This window comes from Anser anser (genome assembly GCF_964211835.1).
Source record: "Anser anser genome assembly, chromosome: 2".
Lineage (NCBI taxonomy): Eukaryota > Metazoa > Chordata > Aves > Anseriformes > Anatidae > Anser > Anser anser.
The window spans coordinates 109,881,838-109,898,564 of NC_139721.1; the positions used below are offsets into that span (position 1 = coordinate 109,881,838).

Sequence of the window (16,727 nt, forward strand, 5' to 3'; positions counted from 1 at the left end):
CACGTATAACACGCACTGAGTTGGTAGTTTCATGGTTCATGTTTAGAGTCATCTCACATGTTTCTAAAGTGTAGAAGTTCTGTCATTCTCACTTTATCCATGGGTCATTTGATGATTTGCAGATGAGAAATGTATAAGAATACTAGAAAATAATCTAGATCTCATGAGTACTTGCCTAGGAAAAGCAAGCTAGGGGGTTAAAAAATGTTATGGTTTAGAGGATAAGTCACTAGACTAGGAGACTATAAATAGTGTTCTATCAGGGATTTATTGCATTTACCCATTCACAGCTTACAGTGCTGAAATAAAAACGTCAACAATTGACAAAGAAATTAAACCGACCCAGTAGCTGTTACTGTTTTATTCTTCTCAGGTGGTACTAGTCACAAAATAACACTTGACTAATACATGTGCTGAGTATCAACAGTAAGTTTCAGTATTTGTCACCAAATATTGTTTAATACTGAAGCCACCCATGCACAGAAAAGTAGAAGGAACAACTGAAAAGGTACAATATCTGTAGACAGCAAGATGGATCTAGATACCATGCTAAATACAAACACAACCGTTCAGAAAACCACCCTGGTTTGTAGCAAAAGAAAACTATTAGAAAAATATATATATATATATTCTCCCCACTAAAATATGTTAAAATAACAGAGCTAGAAAAGATAAATTATTGCATGTTAAATGCTAAATGTAAAACTAAATTTTGTAGGACAAGGAGATGTCTAGGGGAGCTTTGCTAAGAACTTAAAAGGTAGTAGTGATAATAAAAGTAGCATAATCAGCAATAACAATTTTAGCCACCTTTGAAACAGCAAAGGGCTAACGAAACTAGTAGATGATAAACAGGCAAAAAAAGTATCAAGGAAAGAGGAGATGAATTATTGGTCTCACTATTCACTACCTGTGAGAGACAGTCTCACACCAGAACTGTAATCAATGCTGAGGAGCCTAAGAAGCTACCTAGAACAGAATTGTCAAGAGAAGAGGTTCCTGGACACATCACAAGAACAAGACAGAGATCATCCAAGAGTTATAAGGGAATTCTGATATAAAATTATTCAACAACTAACTGTGGTATGTAACCTATCATTCTATTTTATTTTTTTTCCCCAGAATAACAAAAGTATGGTGGCAAATGTATCACCAGTCTTTAGAAATGACTGTGAGCATCTCTGGGAACTACAGATCAGTAAATCTCCATTAAAGACTAGTCAAATTTGTAGAAACAATCATTATCAGAATTCTCAGACACAAAAATAAATACACGGGACTGCACAGACATTGTAAAGGGAAGTTTTACCTTTACAATATATCAGAGAGCCTTGGTGGAGCTGGTAGCCACATTAACAAATTTTATTTGATTGGTATAGAGAACTTATATTTTACAATGATTTTGACAAGATCTCTCACCATCGTTTTTTATGGAAGGAAGGCTGTTGTGGAGTCTACAAGGCAAGGGACGTGAGGAGGGGGAGTTGCTGGGCAGCAAATCTCTTGCTCCACATATCTGTGTGTTATCCAGCAAAAGTGGTGAATCACAAAGTGGCCAATTTTGCAAACAAGACAAAATTGCTCAGAATAATAAGACAAAATTACTTGGAATAACAAAATATGAAACAACATTTGAGGGAGAAAATCAGAAGAGTGATGTGGAGCAGATGAATGATGAATGATGATTCATTATTTCTGTCAGTACAAGAACCCAATGGAACAACGAAGCAGCAAGACTGAAACAAACAAAAGGTGGTTTTTTTTTTCATATAGTGATATAAACTCTTAAACTGTGGGACTTGTTGCTACAGAAAAATTGCAGATGCCAACTAAAAACAGGTTCAAGAACAGATCAGGCAACTTAGGGCTATGAATGACTGAGACACATGGGCGTGAACACATTTCAGGACAGACTCAGTATGGTAGTTTCAACACGCTGTTAATATCTTTTTACTAATGGTATGAAACATTATTTCTTGTCTTAAAGTATTCTTAAAATGTGTCCTTAGATGGCAAAGAGAGCTGTCAGAGTTTTGTTCTTGGCACAGTTGGTCAGAAAAACTGCAAAAGAACTATATGCCATCAGAAATCAAAATACTTCACAAAAGAGAATTGCTTTCAGCAGATTTCTGGAAGAAAATCAGTAGAAAAAGTACTGATAATTTAGAATTGAAACATTCTGCCTTGTTTTTGTCTTTGTTTTTGTTTTGGTTGTTTTTTTTTTTTATATTTTATTTTTTACTTTGTATTAGCTTTTTTTGCTACAACATAATATTAACTTTAAAAAGTTGAAGTCAAAACTGAATGTTTCAGTTTCAATTACAACAAAACCTGTCAATCAACCTGAAGTATGTTGAATTTTTTTATTCACTTTTGCTGAGAATTGCAAACTTTGGGGGTCTGATTGCAATTCAGAATAAAGTCAGCTTTTGAAACCTGAAAAACCTTTATAAAACAGGACTCCTGTTCTTTAAAGCTTGGGCAAAGTCAGTCTATTTTCTTTATATTTCAATTTGCCTCTTTGGAAAGGGGGAATAGTGTCATGGATGCATCTTTGCAAAGCATTTTCCATCCGAGCACCAAAAAATCACACATTTCTGTGTTTTGGGTTAACATTACATGATCTCAGGCACCATCCCAATCCCACTGCTTTCAGCTGTGCCGCTCTTTCCCTTAGTCATTTGTTCACAGACTTCAAAAGAATGAGATGATAGGGCATATTTCTTCTATGAGAACTGCCTTTGACACATTTTGGGCCCTCTCCCTTTCTTTTTGTATTTGTCTAATGTACTTGTTTTTGTTTTGACTTTTTATTTGTGCAAGCTGGGAATTGTTCCCTTTTTTGGTGGGAGTTACTTTCCCGAGGGCCATTGGATTTTCCCTCGTCCAAGATGCTTTTGTGGTTGGTGCTTTACTGAAGGGAGCGTGCAAACCCCTGGCAGCCTGAGCAGAGCTGAATCAACTTTGGCAGGACAGCATGAGGAAGCTGACAGTGCCGCCACTTGTGCCATCGGTACAAAAATAAAAGGAAGACCTCATTCCCTAAACTATGCACATTACGTCCTCAAAAGAGAGACTCAAGAATGCTTTGTGCTGTACATTAGCCATCTGCACCAGAGGGAATTTCTTCCTCCTTCTGTTCCCAGGATGGAAGCATCAGGATTGCTATGAGATAGCGTGAGGCAGGAAGAGTTTTTTGGGTCCTGGAATGCCAATAAGCACTTCAAACATCTTTCTTGGCTTCTGGAGTCCCTGTATCCAGCACCCCGGAGCGTGATTTCTTTTTATAAAAAGAAAGCCTGTGCTATTTTTCATACCAATCACATGCTGTTCTAAATGGCTTAAAAGTTTCAAGGACTCCAAATGCTGAAAAACAGCTGTATGCTGATGTGAGCAGCATGTGTAAGGATGATTTAAATCTAGTTTTTATCCTATTTAATTCCCAGTGGCTTTTATGTTTTCCATAAATGGCTGAGAAAAGTTCTTGACTGGAAAGAGCCATAAAAATATGTAATAAATTCTTTGTAGTCTCAACATTAGTAATTCATCATATTTCTGTTTGTTTATTTTCTGGGATTTTGTTTGTTTGCTATGATTTGCTATGTCTCGGATCCCTGATGAGCCTCTTGTTCCTCACTACAACAGCCCATGCAGATAAACTCTCCTTCATGCTGTAATGTCAAGGTAGAGACAGACATCGAGGGCAGAACTTCCATTGTCTGGGATGGCCCCAAGGACAGGGACCACCTGTGTCATACTGAGATGTGACTCTTCCTTAAAATCTCCCCTGTGGGATAATTATTCTCAGCAACCCCAAGTCCACAAGAGGCAGTAGGGCTCCACAGAAAGAGCTTAGCAGATTACAAGTAGAAGTTTGGGTTTTGACTGTGCCCTTTTACTAAGTTGGGAAAGCGCCCTGTGGCACCCAGCCTACCTCAGCAGAACTGCTGACAGAGGGTTTCAAGCCCTCCTGAACAGACAGACCGTAGTGTGCACATTCACATCACATCTCTAGGGTCAGATTTAGTGATAATTTGACTCAAACTAATATCTACATAAGGGGATTTTGCAAATTTATAATTTCCAAAGGGCACATCTGCTAATATTCTATTATAATTTCTGAACTCCATTTCTTTCATTAAGGAGCTAATTTTGTTCCCAAGAGGATCATTAGCTTTTACCCATTTTGATTAATTTAATTCATATTACCAATAGCTACCTAAGGCTTTATGAACTGGATGGGAACTTTCAGCTCCTGCTTTAACGCAGTCTCTCGCCATGAGAAATCTTGTCAACTCTAATTGCATTTAGAGGAATTTAAATTCACTTCCTTTGACATTTTTTTCCAAATCTATACTGAGTAAAGTGCACGTTACACTCTTCACAATGCTGTCTCATTCAGCCTTCATAAAAACGTTGAGTGTAGAGGGCTCTTTGTCCAGGATTAACTCAAAATCTTTCTCAGGAGATTTGATCCCAAGAGGTATAGGATTTCTGCAGCTCCCGTTGAGCTTCAAAGGAGCATTACAGATTTTTTTTGTCCTCATATCTATTGCAGTGGAGTTTAGCCTTGGTCCCTTCTCCTCCACCCTCCTGAGGTTCTTACATGCAGCTTAACAGCTACCTTGGGACATTTGGGCAAAGGAGAGAGGAAGTGGCCACGGGAAATAACCTTCAGCCATCATGGACAATAGGACGAGGTGTCAACAACAAAGAAGGGGAGAAGGAGAGCTTGGTATACGGCACCTGGGATGATACCCACACTTTTCCAGAAGCAGGAGCAGATGCTGTTAGTGAATGGGCTAAGCTGGGCTCCTTGGACATCTCTGATGGTTGCAGCTGTCTCTGCAGCCGCTATCAGTTAAAAGCCAGCCTGCTTTCTCCTTCTCTACTGTCAGGTTTAAGCTCCAGGTGCTGGCTGTGACCGTAAATATATCCATTATGGGCAATTTCTTCTCAGATACTGGTAGAGACTTGATAGCAAAGTGCAAATGTATGTTCCGGCGTTCCCTATTTCTTTCCATTTTTGTTTCAAGAGCTTGTACTTGCAATGGCTACAGGGGTGTTCAGTTTTTCAATTCCATTGAGTGTCAATGGGAATTCATTCTGGATGAAAAAATCACCCTCCTCAGGCCTAAAGTCTCACTCCATGTGTTCCTAATCATCTTGTTATTTTTGGGTGCTTAGCTTCAGCCATGGGAATTGCAGTTGATCCTGCAGTTCTCTGATATTATTATTAAAACTGGTGGGCCGTGATCGCAGGTGTGATAGAGGAAACTGGCTTTCAAAGCCCTTTACAGTCACAACTATAAATGGTTGAAATGTGGCAAATGTTTTGGATGGACAAAGTACGATCAGAATCTGCATTCTCCAAATGGCACCTCCTGGGAGACCTCACAGTTGCTATTTAGAGACCTTGAACAGTCACCAAACCCAGCAGGAACTGCAGGCACTATAAATAGTACATGCTGGAACTGATGTGGCAGGGCTGAGTGCTAGTACTGCAAAACCTCTGGGATAAAGGGAAAGATGTAAAAAAAAAATTGGTCCAGATGCAGAATTTGGTCTGTATTGTTGAAGCTAAGGTAGTTACAACTACTGTTATGTGAATTCCTTGTTACACGCAAACTTTGCAGTGCACAAGTGGGAGGCAATCTGCAAAGCTCTACTTTGCTACGTGCTGGTTGTGAGCTGGAGACAGCACTGACAGTAACAGTGCAGAGAGGACCAAATGCTGAAGCCGCAAGCTGTCCTGTACATACAGCACAAGGACAGTAAACTCCTTATCTCACCAGCCTATAAATCTTTGTTGACCATCCCTGCACACGTCTCCATAAGAACATTTGATCTAATAGCCTTTTTAAAATTTTCCCTTCATTTTGCAGTAGAACCCCCCAGTGAATCATTAATGTAACAAGATAAAGATCTCTAGCTAAGGAATTATTCTTATTATAAAGTTCCCAAGTTCTAGTAGCAAACCTCTCCAGGGTATATATTAAACCAAAAAGGTCCCACACAATCATTTAAATCTACAAAATTCAATTCATTTCTGACTCCCTCCAGGCACTTGTTTTATAGTGATCTAATAAAGGGGAGTTGTGGCTGTTAAATGATAAAGTCTCCAAAGGGGATGTGGGAACTCTGCACACCAGTCCCCAATATTTGCTGGGAAGCTTTATTGCTCCATCTCAACTGCATCCCTTTTGAAAAGGAAACCTTTCAAAGTCTTTCAAAATGAATACATTTTTCTGTTGTTGTTTTTGTTGCTGTTGTTTAAAGCAATGTCCTTAAAAGTTTTCTTATATAAACGTACCACTCAAGGATATAGGTTACAAAAAGATTAAGCATTTAGGTGTTCCAGAAATTACGTGTATGCATTCAGAAAATCACTGGAACTGAAGATAGAGAAGATGCATGGCTGCTCTCTGTCCTTTCCTGTGCAGGAATGTTCCCCATGATGCTTTTTCTGCTGCTTTCTCCAGCCTAGTTCTAAATTACCTGTGAAATTATCATTGATGCAATTCTGTCATGCTATAATGCACATAGATTCCCTAGCAGACAGTGTCTGATGTTTTTTTTTTTCACAGTCTTGAAAATAGAGAGGTAGGGATAATAAAATACTAGCTCTCCTGATTGCATCAAAACCATAACTTCAGGTATATAGGTATCATCCACTAAACTGCGCTCATGAAACATCAGAAGCTTTCTGCATGGTTGGAAAATATATGTACATAAGGTATTGCAGCAGAGAAATGAGTTGCTTACCTGCTGTTAAATACAGCTTACTACCTCATGCAGACGCAGGTCTAGGTCAAGTTTGATAACACCACAGCTGGTTAAAGATCGCCTGAGAAACCCCAGGGTCAAGCCCAACCAAATAATACAGCTTTTCAGGCATCCATTTTTGTCTGTGTTGAGAGAATATTTTCATTCATTTTTAACTTTGCGGTGACTGCTGTGTTTTGCAACATGCACTATTTTCCCCGTAAAGCGGGGGCACTAAAGAGCAAAGTGGAGCTTCCTTCCAAACTGAAAGATGCAAAGAAAATTCTCTGTGCCTGTCATGGGCATTTCAGTTTGGAAGTCTATCTCTAACCTCAAGGGCAGGAGCAGGAAACAAAGGAGAGGCTGCATCCAGCCTGCGTGAGGGACAGCACCAGGGCACTGCCTCGGGGGGCTCTGATACCTCCTCCTTCTCCCCCCAACCCCCTGGGGCCTCCACCCCCCTGGGTTAAATGGTGTGATGGGTTACGTTTGCAGGCTGGTTTCAGGAAAGCCTGCAGCTTTGTTGCTGTGTACAAGTGGCAAACAGTGACCCTTCTGACGGGGGTTCATGGAGAGCGGAGGAGGACGAGGTGTATTTCCAATTCCATTCATTTTGTCCTGCACTGCCCACACCTTAAATCATCAAGTGTTTTTTGGGGTTGCCACCTGTCTGTATGGTTTATTTTTCATCCAAAGGCAGGCTTTGTGAGAATGTTTAAATAAATCAATATGGGAGGTTTGTCTAAGGTTACATGTTTGTTAATGTTTTATTGATTACATTATTGGTTGTAAATTATGTAACTTAATAAAGCTGTGGGCTCTTTCTAATAAAGACAAAGAGGTTATTCCATTAACTGGCATCTTAAGGCACAGAAACTTAATAATATAGCACATTATAAGACCACAGCCCAGAGGCTGACAAATCCAATTCATCATGGAAGTGGCTGCGATATTGCAGACACCAGGTTACGTCCTCATGTGATTAGGCAGCACAGGTTTTGTTTAAAAGGGCAAAGTCAACTCTCTGAAACAAATAAAAGCAGGTGGGAGAAGCGGATGGCCTGAAAGGACACCTGGAGCAACCCTGGAGCTGGGTGCATGCCCTGGGCTTCCCACACACCCTTGCCCTGAGTGTGCTCTAGCAGGTGTGTGTTTTCTGCTCTGCAGAAGTAGACCATCTGTGATGTGTGTGGGCAGGACAAAGAGCACTTCCAAGCAAGTTGTCCTTGCTAAGGAATCGAGGCTGTATGACAGGGGTGGATGGCCACTTTTCTGCTTTTTTTCTTTGTTTAGGTCTCGGGGGAGTTGGTGTCAGAGCCAGAGATGACACATGTGCCACCACAGCATTTTTTCATGCATTCCTGTTGTTAGCTTTGACTTCTTCTCAAAATTAGTTTTTCCAAAAACAGCTTCCCACGTCTCCTTGGAGATGAACCTATTTTACTTTAGTTTAAAGAAAGTGCTCATCACCAAAAAGAAAAAAAAAAAAAAGGAAAGAAAAATCCTGAACATGTTTTTAAAAGGAAATGAAACCATGGATTTCAAGTGTCTAAAGATCACCTCTCCACAATCCAAGTGTGTGTCCGTGGCCGAGGAGGACAGATAGTACAGCTCCCCTTTGTACACTAGGGATTGACGAGTGGCTGGTGGCAGAAGTGGATCTAGTAGCTGACTCAAATGCTGTGCCAGGCACTGGGGCCTTCTTGAGAACAGAAACAAGCGGTGTGTGTCAGATGAGGACAGAGAACCTTCTCCAGCTGCCTCAGCAGCCTGCTGCTGCTTATTTAACTGGGAGCAGAACTGTCAAACCCTGTCTCCAGAGCGCTGTCCAGCCCTGGTCCCCTTGCCCATCTGCACACATCAGAAATTCAAAGGCCAGATTCTGCTCACAGTTACAGCTGTGTGAAATCAACGGCGCTACTGGGTGTTGCAGGCACAGAGTAGGCTCTGGCATTATGAATTTGAAGGTGTGAATTAATCCCGCAGGAAGACACGTTTGTATCATTGCAAGTGGAAGGGGAATTGCATAACAAAAGCGGCTCTGTTTATATGGGCTTGTTTAGCAAGGGATCTGTCCTGCCCTAGAAAATAATTAGAATATACCTAAAATAGTACAAATCCACCAAGCATGTAGCAAGCATCCTAAACTGAAGTCCATCCCCACAGCTAGCATCTTACCCTTTCACTGAGAGCACTGCCATGTGTGTGAGACTCCTAGAAAAGTTTTAGAAGAGCAAAAAAAAAACTCACAGCCCAATCATTATCTCATAAATAAATAAATAAATAAAGCTTAGAGAAAATAACAAAAATGCCAAAATTAAAAAAAATAAAAATCCACTTTTATACAGCACCATAGCGAGGAAGAGACTGGACTGTGCTGTTACAAGGGTGTTCATGTGGGATGCTTTGGACCAGCTGTGTCTCTCAGAGTTAGCTTGTGTGGCAGTGGTAACAGGTTTTATTTTTAAAAATGAGCAGTCCGTGAAATACTGGACTGCTGATGCTCTGAATGCGAAAATGAGCTTCCAAGCGTATGACCCACATACTATCAAATTATTCTGCCTTGACCATTCCCCCCACGTGATGAAGATAACAAGGTAATGAGGAGCTGCTGACCAACTTTCAGTCTCCTGTGGGAGATGGCCCAACCCTCTTCACGTTGCAGAGGATGATGAGGTGCTCAGCTGCTGGAGGGAGAGCAGCCCCGAGCCCTGCATTTGTCTGGTTCTAAGTTAACTTTCCTGTGGGGTGTGAACAATGGTGGGATGGGGCGAATAAGCACTTAAAAAATGTAAGGCTGTGTTTGAAAGCTGGATTGCTGCTGTAAGAGGGGAAGTCTCTCAGCTGATAGTCTGCCACACCACTGTTACCCTGAATTGCTCTGCTGGTTCAGCCCTGGCCCAGTTACCCCATCCCATTTTTCCTAGCCCTCTGCTGCTTCTAGCCCCAGGCAAACTGGGAAGAAGGGAAACCAGAAAATCTGCCGGAGCATCAGGATGAGCACGTAACTCACCCAGGTGAGCTGTACTCTATTGCTGTATTTTTCCATTTTCTTTTCTCCCTTTTCTTTTGTCTTGCAACCTGTCATGCTCACATCTAATTATGTTCTGACCGTGCACGTGCTTGGTATCATTTTGATATTTATTCCCATGAACAACCAATCTAAAATGAAAGAAATAGCGTTCACAGGATCAAAACCACCTTAAACTCTGTGTCCTTTGACACGGAGAGTATGTTCCATATTTGCTCCCTAAGCTTCTTTGAACTCTGTGACTGCTGCAAAAATAATGCATAACAAGGAGTTTTTAATAGCAATACTTAATAATTTGTAACTGACGAGAAAGGAAAATGTCTGATTCAATCATGATTTTGTTATGATGGGTGTTTTCTTTACAAGCTTGTTAAATTAGCATGAGGTGTAGTACTGTGGTTTTATAGGAGGTGTAAGCATGAGACTCATTCACAAAATGGTCCTTACTATTGTGTGTAACTGAAAAACAGAAGAAAGTAGTCCCTTCAGGAGTTTAACATTTAGAATTTCTTTGAAAGAGCTAATGCTTTGGGAGATAGGAAACATTAATTCTGTGCATGCTCTTTTTAACTTGCATTATTTTTTAATCCTTTCAGTAAATCAAGACCCAATGTTCCTAGCTTAATACTTTTTTTTTTTTAATTAATGCTTACAGTCCAATGTCAGGTCACTTTCCCAAAGCGTGACTTGGATGCATAACTTTATTGCTCATTGATTTATATTCTGCTAGGACCCAGCATTATCAATCATTGTGCTGTGTACTCTGTGGACTTCTGACAAAGATGATGGCCCAATCTACATGATCGGAAACAACAGCTGGGCTAAAGCAATAAACAGCAGCTCCCTGGCAGGGAGGGGCATGGGAGGGAATGCCAAGAGGACAAGTTCCGCTGTTGTGGTGGAGTTTTGCAGAAACCACCACACCATTTTCCTAGTATCCCTTCTCCTTGCCTGTTTCATACAGCTTTTGAAAAAGATAAATAAGTACAAAGAGGCTGGAAGTAAAAGTAATGCTGGAGAAGGTGGTAGAGATTATTCTCTAAAAGGCTCTTGATGGGAATTTATTTTATTAAATGGTATAAGGTGGGAAAACCTTTGGAAATGACCCTCTAGGTTTCTTCTCTGCTTCAGTTCTTTTATTCCTGGGAGAAGTTATCTCACTGCTTTTCCTCATTTCTAGTGATTCAACGGACAAATATGTGCTGAGGCAGTGCCTGGACACAGAGCGGTCACTGGGGGATGCAGGCCTCCAAGCACAAGGGATGCTGTAGAAACGCATGGAGGATTTGGGTCTCTGCCTTGCTGGTGTGCCCAAGGGTTGCTGGAGGTGACGTTTCTTTCATGCCCTGGCATAGGGGGGTTCGCATCCCCTACCATGATGAAGCCAGGAAAGTTTCTCGTTGCTGTGCTTGCAGCATCTGGGAACTGCATGGAGTGGGAGAAGGCAGGAGGAGAGAAAAGATGTTATTGAAGACCATAGGTCAGGTTCTGGTAAACTCCTTAAACCTATCCCAGTTTTGTCTACTTAGCATTTCATTAAAATGCAGCCATGTTTTAAACAAATCTCTGAAGCCTTTCTCTCTAGTGAAGCCCATTACATTTTGTGCTGCACAACTTTGATCTCGCAGAACAGTCTCTTTATATTAAGTAATAAGGCATCATTTGGTTTGCATTTCATCCATTCTTTATCACATTTACATTCAGGTAATTGCTTCCACATGCTCTTTAGTAAAAGAAAAATCCCACTGCAGTTCAGGCATGTTTACGTTTATGGACGGATCGAGTATGTCAAGTGTCAACGCTTTATTTTTTTTCTTCAAAGTGACCAATCCTAAAAGACTGTTTTGAAGGGGGAGGAGAAGGAGAGTTGGTAATACATGTTTAAAAATTTACCAAAATTGCTCCCAACTGAGGTGGTTTTCAAAGCCCTAATTTACCATACACAGAGCTTTAACGCTTGCCATGCCATCGCATGTATGTCAGGGTAGGCCTCCTGCATGTTTGGTTGTGTGTTGCTATTTAATACGGCAAAAGCTTTAACTCTTTCCGTGCTACTAGCCATAAATAGGCTGAGCCAGTGAGTATTGCTGCAAAATGGAACAAAGCTGTATTTTGCTTCCTAGGAATTTGGGTAACTTCATTTGTCTTCTGTGCTGCGAGCCAGAAGAGAAATAGTTTGCCAACCACAACATGAATTGTGAAGCCTGAGAGAATAGTGGTGTGAACATATTAGTGCTAAAATACAGCGGCTCTCGCATGAAAGTGATTGTTGAGAAGAATCAAGGTATGGGCTGTGCTGGAAGATGTAGAACAGACTCTCGCTCTGCGTGCTATATAAAGATTAATCTTCATACACTGACAATTGTTGTCAGCAGAGTTGACTTTTTTTCTTTTGCTAATGTTAATGGAAATGTACTAGCATAATTTGCCAGAGACGTTTACAGCTGTTAAGATGAAGTGAAATGGAAAGAAGCTGTGAGAAGACAAACCCGGGAGATTTGACACCTGTTTAGGTGACAGGAAGCATGAATTAAGAGGAGACACTCTTCTTCAAGGGTCACTGCAAACTTTGTCAAACTCTGTTTTTTAGGAAAGGTGGTAAATGTAGGAGTGCTTCATGTCGTCTTGGCTGATGCTTTTCTTGTGTGGAGAGGGAGAGTTGGTTTTTTTTGTTTTCCAAGGGAAGGAGTACTTCAACCAGTGTCTTAGCCTCCTTTTAAGCAGAGGGTAGTGAGATGGTCACAACAGCCTGGATTCCCTCCACTGTATTTCTATAGTAAGTAGGACAAAGGGTCCATCAACCTGATTTGCTTGTAGATACTGCTCTGCACACTTAGCAGGTGTTCATATAGGACGGGAGCTGTGTGAGGCAGTACAGAGAAAGATGAGAGCAGTTTGTGTCCCGCTCCATCAGTGACCTCCTGCTGCACTGCTCCACTAGGCTGCGGTCTCTGAGCACAAATGTCTATGAGGACAAAGGCCATGTAGAGCACCACAAGTGTAGGGAAAGTGTCCTTGGCTTGTGAGCAGGAGGCTCACTCACCACACCTGAGCTACAGGTTGTGGGTTTTCTTACCGACATGTAAAAACTGGTGTGGCTCAGCAATCACCTGGTTGCATAAACCAGTGCATATGTTTGTAGCCTCTTGCCCTTTGCTATTGTACAGCTCTGAAATCTAGGGATGGGATGCAGGAAAAAATGTCTTTATTAAGTGTTACATATTATGAACTCCTGCAAAATTCAAGTGCAGAGATGTTGGAGACTGAATTTCTGCAAGGGCTACCAAAAAGAGTATTTCATATTGAAAAAAGACCGAATACAGAAAGGTGCCTCTGCTAGTGTCCCTTTTCTTCTTGTATGTTTGTCCTTGAGCAAAGAGGTGGAGTTTAAAAATCAAGTTTATTGTAAACAATACTGCATTTTTAACCTGCATTTTCATTCACTTGTTTTTAACTGATGGACAAGGGTTCGCTGTCCTTTTTTGAGGCACAAAATTGTCTATTGTTCATTTTTCTATCTTGCAGCTACTCTTTGTACTGTAATCTACGCAATTTTGAGATACCTTTGGTCATTAGTGGCAGCGAGCAGATGTCTTGGAGTGGTCTATACCTGATGGAAATCTCCCAAAGTAGTGATGAATAATGGTCCTCTGACCATGAAGAGTATAGACCTATGGAATAACTGAGGTGGGAGGAGACCTCAGGAGTCTCTAGTCCAACCTCCTGCTCAAAGCAGGGTGAGCTGTGGTGCTGCCCAGGTAGCTCAGGGCTTCATCCACTTAGGCTTTTAAAACCTTCAGGGATGGAGACTGCACAGCCCGTATGAGACACATCTGAGCAGTGCTGTGCTCAGCACACTGACCGATCAGGGGAGCTGGAGCTTCCCCACCAGCTCAGTTGCCCTCCTCAACCCCACCAGCAGCCACATTGCAAGGGAGGAGTGTTATCTGGGGCTAACAAAGGCAGAGGGTTAATTTCTCCTGGCTTGCATGTAAACCTGCACTAACAGCTCGGTAGATGGAAAGAATGTGATTAAATTGGTGTTGATACCAAGTCTGAGAACAGATGTGAGAGTGAATTGGCAGAGCTGGAATTCATATGGGATGAAAATAGCAAAAGGGAGTGGGTGGAAACTGTCACACGTTTATTTTGCAGGTGCTTGTTCTAGACCCCAGCATTTGCAGACACTCCTGCCTTTTATTCTTATGAGTTTCCATTATTCCAATTTCTCTGATCAGCAGGACCTTTTTTCCTTCATGCAACATGCAGTTTTTCAGGCCTCGTGTCTTCTCACCTGAAAGACAATGTGGGAATAAACTTCCCTTCATCTCCAAGTAGACAACAAGGTGTAAGTATTGCCAGTTTCCCTGCCCTTTGCACGAGACAACACTTCAGCTCATTCTCTCACATTTGTAGGTAGGTAAACTGAGGCACACCATCCAAAATTTTAAAAAACAAACAAAAATGTTATAGTGTATTTTTACTCCCTTCACAGAGGCAGCTGAAAACCTGCAGGGAGTAAATCCCAAGTTTGTGCTGGGTTTTTGCAGTCTGTGCTTCCCTCAGGACCTGTCTCTCCTCTTAGTCATTGCCCCTCGCCTTCAATCTTGTCTGTGGGCTACTTGTTTTATTTTGCACTGTCTGTAACATCTGTTTGGAAGCATTGTAACAGAGTGAAGGCTTAAAATCAGCAGAGAATGTCCATTTATGGCACAAAAGATGCACATCTATCTTGGCTTTTTCCATCAAAGGGTGGGAAGACTTGCAGGGCTTGGATGTGAGATGCAGCCTTCAGAAGACCCACCACTCCTTGCAGCAACCCATGTCAGGCTCGACACCACCCATTCCCTTGGTGGATTTTTCAGGATTTACGTGATTGCTCTAGAGATCCAGCAGCACTCTTCCCACAGCTTTACACAGAAATAATATCAGCTGTAGTCAGCGAAAAGCTGAGAACTGCAAACACAGGTCTTGGCAGGGAAATGAGAGGGAACAGACCGTTAACCAAAAAAAACGTTGATATTGCATTTGTTTGTAACACTTTAACCTCCCCAGTAGACTGTTCTACAAATAACTAAGAGTTAGGGTTTTGCTGATGCTCACTTAAAAAGGAGATGTGGGGGAAAGCACCTTCACTTTACCTTTAACTACATAGCTGTAGCACAATGTAGAGTTGTTGTCTTCATGTATAGGGATGACAAAAATCAATCATGGGTCCCAAAGTGCAGCCGTGTTGGTTGGGAAGGTCACTGAACACCCTCGGCTGCTCAATAGACTTGGAGCAAGACCCTGCCTGTGCAGCTCTGCTGCTCAGCTCCACGTTGGGATGGGGAAGCAGGGGGACCATGGGCACCAGGGAGATGATCTTCATGCTCTCCAAAGCTGTCCCAGGAAAAAAAAAGGAGGGACAGGGACATTCAGATGTAGAAAGCGCCATGCTCTCTGTACTGTTCACAGGCATGTACCAAGGACTGCTTTGGCACACGTGGTTGAGCACAAGCCCGCTTGTAGCTCCTGCTCAGGAGAAATAGGTGGAAAACTGTGCACAGTGTGTCCTTCACCACAAATAATAATGTGGCAGTGCTCAAGGTCACTGTCAGCCTAGGTTATCTGCTGTGTAAGTGCCAGACACACAAATCAGGCTTAGCTAAGGGCTATAATTCTTATACCCGGCGTTCTGTGGATTATGTCCTTTAGCTTTCCCTCATTGACATTTTGTATATTCATTTCGGTTCAGTGTACGACTGATGCACTTTCTCTTTGGGTAAATTTCCCCTTGTGGTGCACTGTTTCTCTATGTATTCCTTAATCACAGGCATACAAACTAGCTTGGTATGTGTGATTTTACGCATAATGCTTATTGTTATCTTTGAATGCAGATGGTTCACCTTTGGACAAAAAATACAAAAATACAGGTTATGGGGTGGGGGTGGGGAATAATAAAATCAATGAAAAAGGTATAAAACCAGGAAGAAATATTAACAAGAAAGCTTCTGTGGCTAAGGCACTCACAGGAGAGTCAGGCAATCTCAGATCGCTTCTGGATTCTGACCCAGGGTGCTTCAGACCTTCGTAAGCATTCTGATTTCTAGGTGTCTTTAGCTTTTATTTATAAAAACAAAGATCATGGCATTTCCCACCTCATGGGTTTATTGAGATCAACTGAAGATCTTTTCCTGATCTAAAGAGTATTGTAAGAAAGTAGTACAAAGAATGGTTCTGGCATGCACGTATGTTAATATAGTATCTACAAAACTAAAGGCATCAATAAAAAGAGTGGTGGTGAAGAAAACAAATGTGTCTGTCCAAGAAAGCAATTATTCTGTATAATCAAAACAGCCTCTAGATTGTGCAACAGACAGATGCGCTGTACTGAGGTGTTAAAAGTCTGAAAAATGCGTGCATGTGCTCATGCCTATGTGCTGGGCTAGCTGGGGCAGTAACTTTGAAATAGGCTATTTAGCTTCACAGGTCCACATTACAAGGAAAAGAACATCACTTCTGAGATAGAATGCTGAGAAATGTGTAGCTGACTCAGTAAGACTGTCAGCCAAGGCATGGCATTTGGGTTTTTGTGTGAGTGTGTTAGCACTGAAGCCCCTCTAATATACTAGCTTTTATCTTTCAGGTGTTTGTTTCTCATAATTAATAGTTTCAATAGTTTCTTTACATTCATTGTTTCATTTACATTCATTAACAGTTTCTTTACATTCTTTACATCCCAGATGTCCAGGCACCTTCACCACTTCAGGAAGCTGCCTGTTTCTTTCCAGCTCTGTGATTCAGTCAAGCATAAGGCTTTATCACTGCTTACTCTTTCTAAACTCTTTTAACACATTTAAGTGGCCTTGAACATTATCACTTCTTCAGCACAGCTGGGCCTACAGCAAATCTCCAGAATCAACCAGCCTGAAACTTCTGAGCCTGAAAT

General features: G+C 41.5%; 1 protein-coding gene and 1 long non-coding RNA gene across 3 annotated transcripts in view; both read left to right on the plus strand.

Annotated features, from left to right (window-relative positions):
* Positions 1 to 6,861: 6,861 nt before the first annotated feature.
* Positions 6,862 to 8,645, plus strand: LOC310893613. The gene is made up of 2 exons (XR_014579135.1): positions 6,862 to 7,910; positions 8,059 to 8,645. It is a non-coding gene; the product is annotated as an uncharacterized lncRNA (long non-coding RNA).
* An 802-nt stretch (positions 8,646 to 9,447) lies between these two features.
* Positions 9,448 to 16,727, plus strand: part of RNF182 (ring finger protein 182) — a 74,603-nt gene continuing 67,323 nt past the window's right edge. For both annotated transcript variants that reach the window (XM_083822826.1, XM_083822827.1), the window contains exon 1: positions 9,448 to 9,782. The gene's annotated coding sequence lies outside the window, so the exon portion shown is untranslated. The remainder of the gene's footprint in view (positions 9,783 to 16,727) is intronic.